General features: G+C 48.0%; 24 non-coding genes across 24 annotated transcripts; all 24 read right to left on the reverse strand.

Annotated features, from left to right (window-relative positions):
* Window positions 1-119: 119 nt before the first annotated feature.
* LOC142710845 (U1 spliceosomal RNA) lies at window positions 120-282 on the reverse strand. The gene has a single exon (XR_012869829.1). It is a non-coding gene; the product is annotated as a U1 spliceosomal RNA (small nuclear RNA).
* Window positions 283-749: 467 nt separating this feature from the next.
* On the reverse strand, window positions 750-913 carry LOC142710812 (U1 spliceosomal RNA). The gene has a single exon (XR_012869799.1). It is a non-coding gene; the product is annotated as a U1 spliceosomal RNA (small nuclear RNA).
* Window positions 914-1,381: 468 nt separating this feature from the next.
* On the reverse strand, window positions 1,382-1,545 carry LOC142710770 (U1 spliceosomal RNA). The gene has a single exon (XR_012869762.1). It is a non-coding gene; the product is annotated as a U1 spliceosomal RNA (small nuclear RNA).
* A 475-nt stretch (window positions 1,546-2,020) lies between these two features.
* LOC142710844 (U1 spliceosomal RNA) lies at window positions 2,021-2,183 on the reverse strand. Its single transcript, XR_012869828.1, has one exon. It is a non-coding gene; the product is annotated as a U1 spliceosomal RNA (small nuclear RNA).
* A 467-nt stretch (window positions 2,184-2,650) lies between these two features.
* LOC142710857 (U1 spliceosomal RNA) lies at window positions 2,651-2,813 on the reverse strand. Its single transcript, XR_012869840.1, has one exon. It is a non-coding gene; the product is annotated as a U1 spliceosomal RNA (small nuclear RNA).
* A 475-nt stretch (window positions 2,814-3,288) lies between these two features.
* Window positions 3,289-3,452, reverse strand: LOC142710872 (U1 spliceosomal RNA). Its single transcript, XR_012869853.1, has one exon. It is a non-coding gene; the product is annotated as a U1 spliceosomal RNA (small nuclear RNA).
* A 593-nt stretch (window positions 3,453-4,045) lies between these two features.
* Window positions 4,046-4,209, reverse strand: LOC142710704 (U1 spliceosomal RNA). The gene has a single exon (XR_012869702.1). It is a non-coding gene; the product is annotated as a U1 spliceosomal RNA (small nuclear RNA).
* A 467-nt stretch (window positions 4,210-4,676) lies between these two features.
* On the reverse strand, window positions 4,677-4,840 carry LOC142710802 (U1 spliceosomal RNA). The gene has a single exon (XR_012869790.1). It is a non-coding gene; the product is annotated as a U1 spliceosomal RNA (small nuclear RNA).
* Window positions 4,841-5,433: 593 nt separating this feature from the next.
* Window positions 5,434-5,597, reverse strand: LOC142710827 (U1 spliceosomal RNA). Its single transcript, XR_012869813.1, has one exon. It is a non-coding gene; the product is annotated as a U1 spliceosomal RNA (small nuclear RNA).
* A 475-nt stretch (window positions 5,598-6,072) lies between these two features.
* On the reverse strand, window positions 6,073-6,236 carry LOC142710813 (U1 spliceosomal RNA). The gene has a single exon (XR_012869800.1). It is a non-coding gene; the product is annotated as a U1 spliceosomal RNA (small nuclear RNA).
* A 475-nt stretch (window positions 6,237-6,711) lies between these two features.
* Window positions 6,712-6,875, reverse strand: LOC142710873 (U1 spliceosomal RNA). The gene has a single exon (XR_012869854.1). It is a non-coding gene; the product is annotated as a U1 spliceosomal RNA (small nuclear RNA).
* A 467-nt stretch (window positions 6,876-7,342) lies between these two features.
* On the reverse strand, window positions 7,343-7,506 carry LOC142710772 (U1 spliceosomal RNA). Its single transcript, XR_012869764.1, has one exon. It is a non-coding gene; the product is annotated as a U1 spliceosomal RNA (small nuclear RNA).
* A 479-nt stretch (window positions 7,507-7,985) lies between these two features.
* On the reverse strand, window positions 7,986-8,149 carry LOC142710814 (U1 spliceosomal RNA). The gene has a single exon (XR_012869801.1). It is a non-coding gene; the product is annotated as a U1 spliceosomal RNA (small nuclear RNA).
* A 475-nt stretch (window positions 8,150-8,624) lies between these two features.
* Window positions 8,625-8,788, reverse strand: LOC142710876 (U1 spliceosomal RNA). Its single transcript, XR_012869856.1, has one exon. It is a non-coding gene; the product is annotated as a U1 spliceosomal RNA (small nuclear RNA).
* Window positions 8,789-9,255: 467 nt separating this feature from the next.
* LOC142710773 (U1 spliceosomal RNA) lies at window positions 9,256-9,419 on the reverse strand. Its single transcript, XR_012869765.1, has one exon. It is a non-coding gene; the product is annotated as a U1 spliceosomal RNA (small nuclear RNA).
* A 475-nt stretch (window positions 9,420-9,894) lies between these two features.
* On the reverse strand, window positions 9,895-10,058 carry LOC142710877 (U1 spliceosomal RNA). The gene has a single exon (XR_012869857.1). It is a non-coding gene; the product is annotated as a U1 spliceosomal RNA (small nuclear RNA).
* A 467-nt stretch (window positions 10,059-10,525) lies between these two features.
* On the reverse strand, window positions 10,526-10,689 carry LOC142710774 (U1 spliceosomal RNA). The gene has a single exon (XR_012869766.1). It is a non-coding gene; the product is annotated as a U1 spliceosomal RNA (small nuclear RNA).
* A 475-nt stretch (window positions 10,690-11,164) lies between these two features.
* Window positions 11,165-11,328, reverse strand: LOC142710878 (U1 spliceosomal RNA). The gene has a single exon (XR_012869858.1). It is a non-coding gene; the product is annotated as a U1 spliceosomal RNA (small nuclear RNA).
* A 593-nt stretch (window positions 11,329-11,921) lies between these two features.
* On the reverse strand, window positions 11,922-12,085 carry LOC142710874 (U1 spliceosomal RNA). The gene has a single exon (XR_012869855.1). It is a non-coding gene; the product is annotated as a U1 spliceosomal RNA (small nuclear RNA).
* A 467-nt stretch (window positions 12,086-12,552) lies between these two features.
* LOC142710803 (U1 spliceosomal RNA) lies at window positions 12,553-12,716 on the reverse strand. Its single transcript, XR_012869791.1, has one exon. It is a non-coding gene; the product is annotated as a U1 spliceosomal RNA (small nuclear RNA).
* A 593-nt stretch (window positions 12,717-13,309) lies between these two features.
* On the reverse strand, window positions 13,310-13,473 carry LOC142710887 (U1 spliceosomal RNA). The gene has a single exon (XR_012869866.1). It is a non-coding gene; the product is annotated as a U1 spliceosomal RNA (small nuclear RNA).
* A 475-nt stretch (window positions 13,474-13,948) lies between these two features.
* Window positions 13,949-14,112, reverse strand: LOC142710815 (U1 spliceosomal RNA). The gene has a single exon (XR_012869802.1). It is a non-coding gene; the product is annotated as a U1 spliceosomal RNA (small nuclear RNA).
* A 475-nt stretch (window positions 14,113-14,587) lies between these two features.
* Window positions 14,588-14,751, reverse strand: LOC142710879 (U1 spliceosomal RNA). Its single transcript, XR_012869859.1, has one exon. It is a non-coding gene; the product is annotated as a U1 spliceosomal RNA (small nuclear RNA).
* A 467-nt stretch (window positions 14,752-15,218) lies between these two features.
* Window positions 15,219-15,382, reverse strand: LOC142710776 (U1 spliceosomal RNA). The gene has a single exon (XR_012869767.1). It is a non-coding gene; the product is annotated as a U1 spliceosomal RNA (small nuclear RNA).
* Window positions 15,383-15,699: the final 317 nt, after the last annotated feature.

Below are 15,699 nucleotides of genomic sequence, written 5' to 3' on the forward strand. Positions count from 1 at the left end.
CTCTTGGCCACCCAGAGGTCAATTGATGGCTGGCTCGCTCGATCGATCGATCTAGCAAGTATCTCTGACTAGTAATAGTCAGCATTGAATAATAAGCACTGTTTTTCACCAGAGTAAATCAGGGGAAAGCGCGAACGCAGTCCCCACTACCACAAATTATGCAGTCGAGTTTCCCGCATTTGGGGAAATCGCAGGGGTCAGCACACCCGAAGTGCAATGGATGAGCCTCACCCTGGGAGAACCACCTTAGTGATCATGGTATCTCCCCTGCCAGGTAAGTATGAGTTGCATAGCGCCTGCCAGACAGGCTCCCCTCACAAGAGGCCCTACTAAGTCGCTGAGGATTTTTCCTGGTTTTTGGTCCGAAGCAGGCCAAAGATCACCTGTCTGCATCCACCTTTTTGGATTGAAAGCAGCTTTGTTAACAATCAGTGGTCAAATCACAAGCATACAGTATACCGTCAACCAGCCCAATCAATCAATATCTTTGACACAGGCTCAAAGTAGCACAACATAGTACAGCAAAGGCACAGGTCCTACACTTTACGTTACACTCTGCACTAACATTGAGATAAAGCATCACATAGGAAAGCCACAAAACCAAAGGCAGCTGATAAGGGAGAGAGGAGTATCCAATCCTCTTGGCCACCCAGAGGTCAATTGATGGCTGGCTCGCTCGATCTAGCAAGTATCTCTGACTAGTAATAGTCAGCATTGAATAATAAGCACTGTTTTTCACCAGAGTAAATCAGGGGAAAGCGCAAACGCAGTCCCCCACTACCACAAATTATGCAGTCGAGTTTCCCGCATTTGGGGAAATCGCAGGGGTCAGCACACCCGAAGTGCAATGGCTGAGCCTCACCCTGGGAGAACCACCTTAATGATCATGGTATCTCCCCTGCCAGGTAAGTATGAGTTGCATAGCGCCTGCCAGACAGGCTCCCCTCACAAGAGGCCCTACTAAGTCGCTGAGGATTTTTCCTGGTTTTTGGTCCGAAGCAGGCCAAAGATCACCTGTCTGCATCCACCTTTTTGGATTTGAAAGCAGCTTTGTTAACAATCAGTGGTCAAATCACAAGCATACAGTATACCGTCAACCAGCCCAATCAATCAATATCTTTGACACAGGCTCAAAGTAGCACAACATAGTACAGCAAAGGCACAGGTCCTACACTTTACGTTACACTCTGCACTAACATTGAGATAAAGCATCACATAGGAAAGCCACAAAACCAAAGGCAGCTGATAAGGGAGAGAGGAGTATCCAATCCTCTTGGCCACCCAGAGGTCAATTGATGGCTGGCTCGCTCGATCTAGCAAGTATCTCTGACTAGTAATAGTCAGCATTGAATAATAAGCACTGTTTTTCACCAGAGTAAATCAGGGGAAAGCGCAAACGCAGTCCCCCACTACCACAAATTATGCAGTCGAGTTTCCCGCATTTGGGGAAATCGCAGGGGTCAGCACACCCGAAGTGCAATGGATGAGCCTCACCCTGGGAGAACCACCTTAATGATCATGGTATCTCCCCTGCCAGGTAAGTATGAGTTGCATAGCGCCTGCCAGACAGGCTCCCCTCACAAGAGGCCCTACTAAGTCGCTGAGGATTTTTCCTGGTTTTTGGTCCGAAGCAGGCCAAAGATCACCTGTCTGCATCCACCTTTTTGGATTGAAAGCAGCTTTGTTAACAATCAGTGGTCAAATCACAAGCATACAGTATACCGTCAACCAGCCCAATCAATCAATATCTTTGACACAGGCTCAAAGTAGCACAACATAGTACAGCAAAGGCACAGGTCCTACACTTTACGTTACACTCTGCACTAACATTGAGATAAAGCATCACATAGGAAAGCCACAAAACCAAAGGCAGCTGATAAGGGAGAGAGGAGTATCCAATCCTCTTGGCCACCCAGAGGTCAATTGATGGCTGGCTCGCTCGATCGATCGATCTAGCAAGTATCTCTGACTAGTAATAGTCAGCATTGAATAATAAGCACTGTTTTTCACCAGAGTAAATCAGGGGAAAGCGCGAACGCAGTCCCCCACTACCACAAATTATGCAGTCGAGTTCCCGCATTTGGGGAAATCGCAGGGGTCAGCACACCCGAAGTGCAATGGATGAGCCTCACCCTGGGAGAACCACCTTAGTGATCATGGTATCTCCCCTGCCAGGTAAGTATGAGTTGCATAGCGCCTGCCAGACAGGCTCCCCTCACAAGAGGCCCTACTAAGTCGCTGAGGATTTTTCCTGGTTTTTGGTCCGAAGCAGGCCAAAGATCACCTGTCTGCATCCACCTTTTTGGATTGAAAGCAGCTTTGTTAACAATCAGTGGTCAAATCACAAGCATACAGTATACCGTCAACCAGCCCAATCAATCAATATCTTTGACACAGGCTCAAAGTAGCACAACATAGTACAGCAAAGGCACAGGTCCTACACTTTACGTTACACTCTGCACTAACATTGAGATAAAGCATCACATAGGAAAGCCACAAAACCAAAGGCAGCTGATAAGGGAGAGAGGAGTATCCAATCCTCTTGGCCACCCAGAGGTCAATTGATGGCTGGCTCGCTCGATCTAGCAAGTATCTCTGACTAGTAATAGTCAGCATTGAATAATAAGCACTGTTTTTCACCAGAGTAAATCAGGGGAAAGCGCAAACGCAGTCCCCCACTACCACAAATATGCAGTCGAGTTTCCCGCATTTGGGGAAATCGCAGGGGTCAGCACACCCGAAGTGCAATGGATGAGCCTCACCCTGGGAGAACCACCTTAATGATCATGGTATCTCCCCTGCCAGGTAAGTATGAGTTGCATAGCGCCTGCCAGACAGGCTCCCCTCACAAGAGGCCCTACTAAGTCGCTGAGGATTTTTCCTGGTTTTTGGTCCGAAGCAGGCCAAAGATCACCTGTCTGCATCCACCTTTTTGGATTGAAAGCAGCTTTGTTAACAATCAGTGGTCAAATCACAAGCATACAGTATACCGTCAACCAGCCCAATCAATCAATATCTTTGACACAGGCTCAAAGTAGCACAACATAGTACAGCAAAGGCACAGGTCCTACACTTTACGTTACACTCTGCACTAACATTGAGATAAAGCATCACATAGGAAAGCCACAAAACCAAAGGCAGCTGATAAGGGAGAGAGGAGTATCCAATCCTCTTGGCCACCCAGAGGTCAATTGATGGCTGGCTCGCTCGATCGATCGATCTAGCAAGTATCTCTGACTAGTAATAGTCAGCATTGAATAATAAGCACTGTTTTTCACCAGAGTAAATCAGGGGAAAGCGCGAACGCAGTCCCCCACTACCACAAATTATGCAGTCGAGTTTCCCGCATTTGGGGAAATCGCAGGGGTCAGCACACCCGAAGTGCAATGGATGAGCCTCACCCTGGGAGAACCACCTTAGTGATCATGGTATCTCCCCTGCCAGGTAAGTATGAGTTGCATAGCGCCTGCCAGAAAGGCTCCCCTCACAAGAGGCCCTACTAAGTCGCTGAGGATTTTTCCTGGTTTTTGGTCCGAAGCAGGCCAAAGATCACCTGTCTGGATCCAACTGCGCCAAAAAACGGATGCACCTCATTGTACGGAGCCAGGGGTGTGCAGGCACCCCAAATTCCATAAGACACAGGCTCAAGTCTAAGCACTTCCAAGATGCACAGCAACCAGGGTATTAGCATATGGGGCGGCGGCTTCTGGTCAGAGCATTGCCGTGCCGATGAAGCAGTCCCCACATTTGCATGCCGTCACCTGTGAGACAGAGAGGAAGGATAGGTTAGGTTAGGGAAAGGCTCGCCATGCCCTGACTTCTCGAAGCCCAGCAGAAAAAGAAACTTCACTGATCACACTGTTGTTCATCCACGAGGGGGAGACAAAGGCTGCGTATACAGCTAAATATAAAGAGATAATGTACCACATTTTGGATTGAAAAACAGCTTTGTTGACAATCGGTGGTTAAATCACAAGCATACAAGTACCTCTGACTAGTAACAGTCAGCATTGAATAATAAGCACTGTTTTTCACCAGAGTAAATCAGGGGAAAGCGCGAACGCAGTCCCCCACTACCACAAATTATGCAGTCGAGTTTCCCGCATTTGGGGAAATCGCAGGGGTCAGCACACCCGAAGTGCAATGGATGAGCCTCACCCTGGGAGAACCACCTTAATGATCATGGTATCTCCCCTGCCAGGTAAGTATGAGTTGCATAGCGCCTGCCAGACAGGCTCCCCTCACAAGAGGCCCTACTAAGTCGCTGAGGATTTTTCCTGGTTTTTGGTCCGAAGCAGGCCAAAGATCACCTGTCTGCATCCACCTTTTTGGATTGAAAGCAGCTTTGTTAACAATCAGTGGTCAAATCACAAGCATACAGTATACCGTCAACCAGCCCAATCAATCAATATCTTTGACACAGGCTCAAAGTAGCACAACATAGTACAGCAAAGGCACAGGTCCTACACTTTACGTTACACTCTGCACTAACATTGAGATAAAGCATCACATAGGAAAGCCACAAAACCAAAGGCAGCTGATAAGGGAGAGAGGAGTATCCAATCCTCTTGGCCACCCAGAGGTCAATTGATGGCTGGCTCGCTCGATCTAGCAAGTATCTCTGACTAGTAATAGTCAGCATTGAATAATAAGCACTGTTTTTCACCAGAGTAAATCAGGGGAAAGCGCAAACGCAGTCCCCCACTACCACAAATTATGCAGTCGAGTTTCCCGCATTTGGGGAAATCGCAGGGGTCAGCACACCCGAAGTGCAATGGATGAGCCTCACCCTGGGAGAACCACCTTAGTGATCATGGTATCTCCCCTGCCAGGTAAGTATGAGTTGCATAGCGCCTGCCAGAAAGGCTCCCCTCACAAGAGGCCCTACTAAGTCGCTGAGGATTTTTCCTGGTTTTTGGTCCGAAGCAGGCCAAAGATCACCTGTCTGGATCCAACTGCGCCAAAAAACGGATGCACCTCATTGTACGGAGCCAGGGGTGTGCAGGCACCCCAAATTCCATAAGACACAGGCTCAAGTCTAAGCACTTCCAAGATGCACAGCAACCAGGGTATTAGCATATGGGGCGGCGGCTTCTGGTCAGAGCATTGCCGTGCCGATGAAGCAGTCCCCACATTTGCATGCCGTCACCTGTGAGACAGAGAGGAAGGATAGGTTAGGTTAGGGAAAGGCTCGCCATGCCCTGACTTCTCGAAGCCCAGCAGAAAAAGAAACTTCACTGATCACACTGTTGTTCATCCACGAGGGGGAGACAAAGGCTGCGTATACAGCTAAATATAAAGAGATAATGTACCACATTTTGGATTGAAAAACAGCTTTGTTGACAATCGGTGGTTAAATCACAAGCATACAAGTACCTCTGACTAGTAACAGTCAGCATTGAATAATAAGCACTGTTTTTCACCAGAGTAAATCAGGGGAAAGCGCGAACGCAGTCCCCCACTACCACAAATTATGCAGTCGAGTTTCCCGCATTTGGGGAAATCGCAGGGGTCAGCACACCCGAAGTGCAATGGATGAGCCTCACCCTGGGAGAACCACCTTAATGATCATGGTATCTCCCCTGCCAGGTAAGTATGAGTTGCATAGCGCCTGCCAGACAGGCTCCCCTCACAAGAGGCCCTACTAAGTCGCTGAGGATTTTTCCTGGTTTTTGGTCCGAAGCAGGCCAAAGATCACCTGTCTGCATCCACCTTTTTGGATTGAAAGCAGCTTTGTTAACAATCAGTGGTCAAATCACAAGCATACAGTATACCGTCAACCAGCCCAATCAATCAATATCTTTGACACAGGCTCAAAGTAGCACAACATAGTACAGCAAAGGCACAGGTCCTACACTTTACGTTACACTCTGCACTAACATTGAGATAAAGCATCACATAGGAAAGCCACAAAACCAAAGGCAGCTGATAAGGGAGAGAGGAGTATCCAATCCTCTTGGCCACCCAGAGGTCAATTGATGGCTGGCTCGCTCGATCGATCGATCTAGCAAGTATCTCTGACTAGTAATAGTCAGCATTGAATAATAAGCACTGTTTTTCACCAGAGTAAATCAGGGGAAAGCGCAAACGCAGTCCCCCACTACCACAAATTATGCAGTCGAGTTTCCCGCATTTGGGGAAATCGCAGGGGTCAGCACACCCGAAGTGCAATGGCTGAGCCTCACCCTGGGAGAACCACCTTAATGATCATGGTATCTCCCCTGCCAGGTAAGTATGAGTTGCATAGCGCCTGCCAGACAGGCTCCCCTCACAAGAGGCCCTACTAAGTCGCTGAGGATTTTTCCTGGTTTTTGGTCCGAAGCAGGCCAAAGATCACCTGTCTGCATCCACCTTTTTGGATTGAAAGCAGCTTTGTTAACAATCAGTGGTCAAATCACAAGCATACAGTATACCGTCAACCAGCCCAATCAATCAATATCTTTGACACAGGCTCAAAGTAGCACAACATAGTACAGCAAAGGCACAGGTCCTACACTTTACGTTACACTCTGCACTAACATTGAGATAAAGCATCACATAGGAAAGCCACAAAACCAAAGGCAGCTGATAAGGGAGAGAGGAGTATCCAATCCTCTTGGCCACCCAGAGGTCAATTGATGGCTGGCTCGCTCGATCGATCGATCTAGCAAGTATCTCTGACTAGTAATAGTCAGCATTGAATAATAAGCACTGTTTTTCACCAGAGTAAATCAGGGGAAAGCGCGAACGCAGTCCCCCACTACCACAAATTATGCAGTCGAGTTTCCCGCATTTGGGGAAATCGCAGGGGTCAGCACACCCGAAGTGCAATGGATGAGCCTCACCCTGGGAGAACCACCTTAGTGATCATGGTATCTCCCCTGCCAGGTAAGTATGAGTTGCATAGCGCCTGCCAGACAGGCTCCCCTCACAAGAGGCCCTACTAAGTCGCTGAGGATTTTTCCTGGTTTTTGGTCCGAAGCAGGCCAAAGATCACCTGTCTGCATCCACCTTTTTGGATTGAAAGCAGCTTTGTTAACAATCAGTGGTCAAATCACAAGCATACAGTATACCGTCAACCAGCCCAATCAATCAATATCTTTGACACAGGCTCAAAGTAGCACAACATAGTACAGCAAAGGCACAGGTCCTACACTTTACGTTACACTCTGCACTAACATTGAGATAAAGCATCACATAGGAAAGCCACAAAACCAAAGGCAGCTGATAAGGGAGAGAGGAGTATCCAATCCTCTTGGCCACCCAGAGGTCAATTGATGGCTGGCTCGCTCGATCTAGCAAGTATCTCTGACTAGTAATAGTCAGCATTGAATAATAAGCACTGTTTTTCACCAGAGTAAATCAGGGGAAAGCGCAAACGCAGTCCCCCACTACCACAAATTATGCAGTCGAGTTTCCCGCATTTGGGGAAATCGCAGGGGTCAGCACACCCGAAGTGCAATGGATGAGCCTCACCCTGGGAGAACCACCTTAATGATCATGGTATCTCCCCTGCCAGGTAAGTATGAGTTGCATAGCGCCTGCCAGACAGGCTCCCCTCACAAGAGGCCCTACTAAGTCGCTGAGGATTTTTCCTGGTTTTTGGTCCGAAGCAGGCCAAAGATCACCTGTCTGCATCCACCTTTTTGGATTGAAAGCAGCTTTGTTAACAATCAGTGGTCAAATCACAAGCATACAGTATACCGTCAACCAGCCCAATCAATCAATATCTTTGACACAGGCTCAAAGTAGCACAACATAGTACAGCAAAGGCACAGGTCCTACACTTTACGTTACACTCTGCACTAACATTGAGATAAAGCATCACATAGGAAAGCCACAAAACCAAAGGCAGCTGATAAGGGAGAGAGGAGTATCCAATCCTCTTGGCCACCCAGAGGTCAATTGATGGCTGGCTCGCTCGATCGATCGATCGATCTAGCAAGTATCTCTGACTAGTAATAGTCAGCATTGAATAATAAGCACTGTTTTTCACCAGAGTAAATCAGGGGAAAGCGCAAACGCAGTCCCCCACTACCACAAATTATGCAGTCGAGTTTCCCGCATTTGGGGAAATCGCAGGGGTCAGCACACCCGAAGTGCAATGGCTGAGCCTCACCCTGGGAGAACCACCTTAATGATCATGGTATCTCCCCTGCCAGGTAAGTATGAGTTGCATAGCGCCTGCCAGACAGGCTCCCCTCACAAGAGGCCCTACTAAGTCGCTGAGGATTTTTCCTGGTTTTTGGTCCGAAGCAGGCCAAAGATCACCTGTCTGCATCCACCTTTTTGGATTGAAAGCAGCTTTGTTAACAATCAGTGGTCAAATCACAAGCATACAGTATACCGTCAACCAGCCCAATCAATCAATATCTTTGACACAGGCTCAAAGTAGCACAACATAGTACAGCAAAGGCACAGGTCCTACACTTTACGTTACACTCTGCACTAACATTGAGATAAAGCATCACATAGGAAAGCCACAAAACCAAAGGCAGCTGATAAGGGAGAGAGGAGTATCCAATCCTCTTGGCCACCCAGAGGTCAATTGATGGCTGGCTCGCTCGATCGATCGATCTAGCAAGTATCTCTGACTAGTAATAGTCAGCATTGAATAATAAGCACTGTTTTTCACCAGAGTAAATCAGGGGAAAGCGCGAACGCAGTCCCCCACTACCACAAATTATGCAGTCGAGTTTCCCGCATTTGGGGAAATCGCAGGGGTCAGCACACCCGAAGTGCAATGGATGAGCCTCACCCTGGGAGAACCACCTTAGTGATCATGGTATCTCCCCTGCCAGGTAAGTATGAGTTGCATAGCGCCTGCCAGACAGGCTCCCCTCACAAGAGGCCCTACTAAGTCGCTGAGGATTTTTCCTGGTTTTTGGTCCGAAGCAGGCCAAAGATCACCTGTCTGCATCCACCTTTTTGGATTGAAAGCAGCTTTGTTAACAATCAGTGGTCAAATCACAAGCATACAGTATACCGTCAACCAGCCCAATCAATCAATATCTTTGACACAGGCTCAAAGTAGCACAACATAGTACAGCAAAGGCACAGGTCCTACACTTTACGTTACACTCTGCACTAACATTGAGATAAAGCATCACATAGGAAAGCCACAAAACCAAAGGCAGCTGATAAGGGAGAGAGGAGTATCCAATCCTCTTGGCCACCCAGAGGTCAATTGATGGCTGGCTCGCTCGATCTAGCAAGTATCTCTGACTAGTAATAGTCAGCATTGAATAATAAGCACTGTTTTTCACCAGAGTAAATCAGGGGAAAGCGCAAACGCAGTCCCCCACTACCACAAATTATGCAGTCGAGTTTCCCGCATTTGGGGAAATCGCAGGGGTCAGCACACCCGAAGTGCAATGGATGAGCCTCACCCTGGGAGAACCACCTTAATGATCATGGTATCTCCCCTGCCAGGTAAGTATGAGTTGCATAGCGCCTGCCAGACAGGCTCCCCTCACAAGAGGCCCTACTAAGTCGCTGAGGATTTTTCCTGGTTTTTGGTCCGAAGCAGGCCAAAGATCACCTGTCTGCATCCACCTTTTTGGATTGAAAGCAGCTTTGTTAACAATCAGTGGTCAAATCACAAGCATACAGTATACCGTCAACCAGCCCAATCAATCAATATCTTTGACACAGGCTCAAAGTAGCACAACATAGTACAGCAAAGGCACAGGTCCTACACTTTACGTTACACTCTGCACTAACATTGAGATAAAGCATCACATAGGAAAGCCACAAAACCAAAGGCAGCTGATAAGGGAGAGAGGAGTATCCAATCCTCTTGGCCACCCAGAGGTCAATTGATGGCTGGCTCGCTCGATCGATCGATCTAGCAAGTATCTCTGACTAGTAATAGTCAGCATTGAATAATAAGCACTGTTTTTCACCAGAGTAAATCAGGGGAAAGCGCGAACGCAGTCCCCCACTACCACAAATTATGCAGTCGAGTTTCCCGCATTTGGGGAAATCGCAGGGGTCAGCACACCCGAAGTGCAATGGATGAGCCTCACCCTGGGAGAACCACCTTAGTGATCATGGTATCTCCCCTGCCAGGTAAGTATGAGTTGCATAGCGCCTGCCAGACAGGCTCCCCTCACAAGAGGCCCTACTAAGTCGCTGAGGATTTTTCCTGGTTTTTGGTCCGAAGCAGGCCAAAGATCACCTGTCTGCATCCACCTTTTTGGATTGAAAGCAGCTTTGTTAACAATCAGTGGTCAAATCACAAGCATACAGTATACCGTCAACCAGCCCAATCAATCAATATCTTTGACACAGGCTCAAAGTAGCACAACATAGTACAGCAAAGGCACAGGTCCTACACTTTACGTTACACTCTGCACTAACATTGAGATAAAGCATCACATAGGAAAGCCACAAAACCAAAGGCAGCTGATAAGGGAGAGAGGAGTATCCAATCCTCTTGGCCACCCAGAGGTCAATTGATGGCTGGCTCGCTCGATCTAGCAAGTATCTCTGACTAGTAATAGTCAGCATTGAATAATAAGCACTGTTTTTCACCAGAGTAAATCAGGGGAAAGCGCAAACGCAGTCCCCCACTACCACAAATTATGCAGTCGAGTTTCCCGCATTTGGGGAAATCGCAGGGGTCAGCACACCCGAAGTGCAATGGATGAGCCTCACCCTGGGAGAACCACCTTAATGATCATGGTATCTCCCCTGCCAGGTAAGTATGAGTTGCATAGCGCCTGCCAGACAGGCTCCCCTCACAAGAGGCCCTACTAAGTCGCTGAGGATTTTTCCTGGTTTTTGGTCCGAAGCAGGCCAAAGATCACCTGTCTGCATCCACCTTTTTGGATTGAAAGCAGCTTTGTTAACAATCAGTGGTCAAATCACAAGCATACAGTATACCGTCAACCAGCCCAATCAATCAATATCTTTGACACAGGCTCAAAGTAGCACAACATAGTACAGCAAAGGCACAGGTCCTACACTTTACGTTACACTCTGCACTAACATTGAGATAAAGCATCACATAGGAAAGCCACAAAACCAAAGGCAGCTGATAAGGGAGAGAGGAGTATCCAATCCTCTTGGCCACCCAGAGGTCAATTGATGGCTGGCTCGCTCGATCGATCGATCTAGCAAGTATCTCTGACTAGTAATAGTCAGCATTGAATAATAAGCACTGTTTTTCACCAGAGTAAATCAGGGGAAAGCGCGAACGCAGTCCCCCACTACCACAAATTATGCAGTCGAGTTTCCCGCATTTGGGGAAATCGCAGGGGTCAGCACACCCGAAGTGCAATGGATGAGCCTCACCCTGGGAGAACCACCTTAGTGATCATGGTATCTCCCCTGCCAGGTAAGTATGAGTTGCATAGCGCCTGCCAGAAAGGCTCCCCTCACAAGAGGCCCTACTAAGTCGCTGAGGATTTTTCCTGGTTTTTGGTCCGAAGCAGGCCAAAGATCACCTGTCTGGATCCAACTGCGCCAAAAAACGGATGCACCTCATTGTACGGAGCCAGGGGTGTGCAGGCACCCCAAATTCCATAAGACACAGGCTCAAGTCTAAGCACTTCCAAGATGCACAGCAACCAGGGTATTAGCATATGGGGCGGCGGCTTCTGGTCAGAGCATTGCCGTGCCGATGAAGCAGTCCCCACATTTGCATGCCGTCACCTGTGAGACAGAGAGGAAGGATAGGTTAGGTTAGGGAAAGGCTCGCCATGCCCTGACTTCTCGAAGCCCAGCAGAAAAAGAAACTTCACTGATCACACTGTTGTTCATCCACGAGGGGGAGACAAAGGCTGCGTATACAGCTAAATATAAAGAGATAATGTACCACATTTTGGATTGAAAAACAGCTTTGTTGACAATCGGTGGTTAAATCACAAGCATACAAGTACCTCTGACTAGTAACAGTCAGCATTGAATAATAAGCACTGTTTTTCACCAGAGTAAATCAGGGGAAAGCGCGAACGCAGTCCCCCACTACCACAAATTATGCAGTCGAGTTTCCCGCATTTGGGGAAATCGCAGGGGTCAGCACACCCGAAGTGCAATGGATGAGCCTCACCCTGGGAGAACCACCTTAATGATCATGGTATCTCCCCTGCCAGGTAAGTATGAGTTGCATAGCGCCTGCCAGACAGGCTCCCCTCACAAGAGGCCCTACTAAGTCGCTGAGGATTTTTCCTGGTTTTTGGTCCGAAGCAGGCCAAAGATCACCTGTCTGCATCCACCTTTTTGGATTGAAAGCAGCTTTGTTAACAATCAGTGGTCAAATCACAAGCATACAGTATACCGTCAACCAGCCCAATCAATCAATATCTTTGACACAGGCTCAAAGTAGCACAACATAGTACAGCAAAGGCACAGGTCCTACACTTTACGTTACACTCTGCACTAACATTGAGATAAAGCATCACATAGGAAAGCCACAAAACCAAAGGCAGCTGATAAGGGAGAGAGGAGTATCCAATCCTCTTGGCCACCCAGAGGTCAATTGATGGCTGGCTCGCTCGATCTAGCAAGTATCTCTGACTAGTAATAGTCAGCATTGAATAATAAGCACTGTTTTTCACCAGAGTAAATCAGGGGAAAGCGCAAACGCAGTCCCCCACTACCACAAATTATGCAGTCGAGTTTCCCGCATTTGGGGAAATCGCAGGGGTCAGCACACCCGAAGTGCAATGGATGAGCCTCACCCTGGGAGAACCACCTTAGTGATCATGGTATCTCCCCTGCCAGGTAAGTATGAGTTGCATAGCGCCTGCCAGAAAGGCTCCCCTCACAAGAGGCCCTACTAAGTCGCTGAGGATTTTTCCTGGTTTTTGGTCCGAAGCAGGCCAAAGATCACCTGTCTGGATCCAACTGCGCCAAAAAACGGATGCACCTCATTGTACGGAGCCAGGGGTGTGCAGGCACCCCAAATTCCATAAGACACAGGCTCAAGTCTAAGCACTTCCAAGATGCACAGCAACCAGGGTATTAGCATATGGGGCGGCGGCTTCTGGTCAGAGCATTGCCGTGCCGATGAAGCAGTCCCCACATTTGCATGCCGTCACCTGTGAGACAGAGAGGAAGGATAGGTTAGGTTAGGGAAAGGCTCGCCATGCCCTGACTTCTCGAAGCCCAGCAGAAAAAGAAACTTCACTGATCACACTGTTGTTCATCCACGAGGGGGAGACAAAGGCTGCGTATACAGCTAAATATAAAGAGATAATGTACCACATTTTGGATTGAAAAACAGCTTTGTTGACAATCGGTGGTTAAATCACAAGCATACAAGTACCTCTGACTAGTAACAGTCAGCATTGAATAATAAGCACTGTTTTTCACCAGAGTAAATCAGGGGAAAGCGCGAACGCAGTCCCCCACTACCACAAATTATGCAGTCGAGTTTCCCGCATTTGGGGAAATCGCAGGGGTCAGCACACCCGAAGTGCAATGGATGAGCCTCACCCTGGGAGAACCACCTTAATGATCATGGTATCTCCCCTGCCAGGTAAGTATGAGTTGCATAGCGCCTGCCAGACAGGCTCCCCTCACAAGAGGCCCTACTAAGTCGCTGAGGATTTTTCCTGGTTTTTGGTCCGAAGCAGGCCAAAGATCACCTGTCTGCATCCACCTTTTTGGATTGAAAGCAGCTTTGTTAACAATCAGTGGTCAAATCACAAGCATACAGTATACCGTCAACCAGCCCAATCAATCAATATCTTTGACACAGGCTCAAAGTAGCACAACATAGTACAGCAAAGGCACAGGTCCTACACTTTACGTTACACTCTGCACTAACATTGAGATAAAGCATCACATAGGAAAGCCACAAAACCAAAGGCAGCTGATAAGGGAGAGAGGAGTATCCAATCCTCTTGGCCACCCAGAGGTCAATTGATGGCTGGCTCGCTCGATCGATCGATCTAGCAAGTATCTCTGACTAGTAATAGTCAGCATTGAATAATAAGCACTGTTTTTCACCAGAGTAAATCAGGGGAAAGCGCAAACGCAGTCCCCCACTACCACAAATTATGCAGTCGAGTTTCCCGCATTTGGGGAAATCGCAGGGGTCAGCACACCCGAAGTGCAATGGCTGAGCCTCACCCTGGGAGAACCACCTTAATGATCATGGTATCTCCCCTGCCAGGTAAGTATGAGTTGCATAGCGCCTGCCAGACAGGCTCCCCTCACAAGAGGCCCTACTAAGTCGCTGAGGATTTTTCCTGGTTTTTGGTCCGAAGCAGGCCAAAGATCACCTGTCTGCATCCACCTTTTTGGATTGAAAGCAGCTTTGTTAACAATCAGTGGTCAAATCACAAGCATACAGTATACCGTCAACCAGCCCAATCAATCAATATCTTTGACACAGGCTCAAAGTAGCACAACATAGTACAGCAAAGGCACAGGTCCTACACTTTACGTTACACTCTGCACTAACATTGAGATAAAGCATCACATAGGAAAGCCACAAAACCAAAGGCAGCTGATAAGGGAGAGAGGAGTATCCAATCCTCTTGGCCACCCAGAGGTCAATTGATGGCTGGCTCGCTCGATCGATCGATCTAGCAAGTATCTCTGACTAGTAATAGTCAGCATTGAATAATAAGCACTGTTTTTCACCAGAGTAAATCAGGGGAAAGCGCGAACGCAGTCCCCCACTACCACAAATTATGCAGTCGAGTTTCCCGCATTTGGGGAAATCGCAGGGGTCAGCACACCCGAAGTGCAATGGATGAGCCTCACCCTGGGAGAACCACCTTAGTGATCATGGTATCTCCCCTGCCAGGTAAGTATGAGTTGCATAGCGCCTGCCAGACAGGCTCCCCTCACAAGAGGCCCTACTAAGTCGCTGAGGATTTTTCCTGGTTTTTGGTCCGAAGCAGGCCAAAGATCACCTGTCTGCATCCACCTTTTTGGATTGAAAGCAGCTTTGTTAACAATCAGTGGTCAAATCACAAGCATACAGTATACCGTCAACCAGCCCAATCAATCAATATCTTTGACACAGGCTCAAAGTAGCACAACATAGTACAGCAAAGGCACAGGTCCTACACTTTACGTTACACTCTGCACTAACATTGAGATAAAGCATCACATAGGAAAGCCACAAAACCAAAGGCAGCTGATAAGGGAGAGAGGAGTATCCAATCCTCTTGGCCACCCAGAGGTCAATTGATGGCTGGCTCGCTCGATCTAGCAAGTATCTCTGACTAGTAATAGTCAGCATTGAATAATAAGCACTGTTTTTCACCAGAGTAAATCAGGGGAAAGCGCAAACGCAGTCCCCCACTACCACAAATTATGCAGTCGAGTTTCCCGCATTTGGGGAAATCGCAGGGGTCAGCACACCCGAAGTGCAATGGATGAGCCTCACCCTGGGAGAACCACCTTAATGATCATGGTATCTCCCCTGCCAGGTAAGTATGAGTTGCATAGCGCCTGCCAGACAGGCTCCCCTCACAAGAGGCCCTACTAAGTCGCTGAGGATTTTTCCTGGTTTTTGGTCCGAAGCAGGCCAAAGATCACCTGTCTGCATCCACCTTTTTGGATTGAAAGCAGCTTTGTTAACAATCAGTGGTCAAATCACAAGCATACAGTATACCGTCAACCAGCCCAATCAATCAATATCTTTGACACAGGCTCAAAGTAGCACAACATAGTACAGCAAAGGCACAGGTCCTACACTTTACGTTACACTCTGCACTAACATTGAGATAAAGCATCACATAGGAAAGCCACAAA

Source organism: Rhinoderma darwinii, unplaced genomic scaffold (genome assembly GCF_050947455.1).
Source record: "Rhinoderma darwinii isolate aRhiDar2 unplaced genomic scaffold, aRhiDar2.hap1 Scaffold_4278, whole genome shotgun sequence".
Taxonomy (NCBI): domain Eukaryota; kingdom Metazoa; phylum Chordata; class Amphibia; order Anura; family Rhinodermatidae; genus Rhinoderma; species Rhinoderma darwinii.